Source organism: Arachis ipaensis, chromosome B7 (assembly GCF_059453495.1).
Source record: "Arachis ipaensis isolate K30076 ecotype BB chromosome B7, ASM5945349v1, whole genome shotgun sequence".
Taxonomy (NCBI): domain Eukaryota; kingdom Viridiplantae; phylum Streptophyta; class Magnoliopsida; order Fabales; family Fabaceae; genus Arachis; species Arachis ipaensis.
In genome coordinates this window covers 60,496,561-60,497,209 of record NC_142442.1, presented here as the reverse complement: position 1 = coordinate 60,497,209, position 649 = coordinate 60,496,561, and the positions used below count along the sequence as shown (strand labels likewise).

Below are 649 nucleotides of genomic sequence, written 5' to 3'. Positions count from 1 at the left end.
ATGGCATTCAGAGTATCAACTTCAAGAACTCCCTTCTTCATAGGCGTCCCATTACTCATAGGGTTCCTCTCAGAAGTGTACATGAACTGGTTGTTAGCAACCATGTCAATGAGTTCTTGAGCTTCTACAGGCGTTTTCTTTAGGTGAATGGATCCACCTGCAGAAGTATCCAATGACATCTTTGATAACTCAGATAAACCATCATAGAAGATGGTCCATTCTGAAAGCATGTCAGAAGGACACTTTTTGGTCAGCTGTTTGTATCTTTCCCAAGCTTCATAGAGGGATTCACTATCTTTTTGTTTGAAGATTTGAACATCCACTCTAAGCTTGCTCAGCTTTTGAGGAGGAAAGAACTTGGCTAAGAAAGCCGTGACCAGCTTATCCCAAGAGTTCAGGCTATCTCTAGGTTGAGAGTCCAACCATATTCTAGCTCTCTCTCTTACAGCAAAAGGGAAAAGCATGAGCCTGTAGACTTCAGGATCTACTCCATTAGTCTTTACAGTATCACAAATCTGCAAGAATTCAGTTAAGAACTGAAAAGGATCTTCGGATGAAAGTCCATGAAACTTGCAGTTCTGCTGCATTAGAGAAACTAGCTGAGGTTTCAGCTCAAAATTGTTTGCTCCAATGGCAGGAATGGAGATGC

The 649-nt window shown here is 41.6% G+C and overlaps 1 non-coding gene across 1 annotated transcript; it reads left to right on the top strand.

The window, feature by feature from the left end:
- Positions 1-224: 224 nt before the first annotated feature.
- Positions 225-332, top strand: LOC148552761 (small nucleolar RNA R71). Its single transcript, XR_015893829.1, has one exon. It is a non-coding gene; the product is annotated as a small nucleolar RNA R71 (small nucleolar RNA).
- The last annotated feature ends 317 nt before the right edge of the window (positions 333-649 follow it).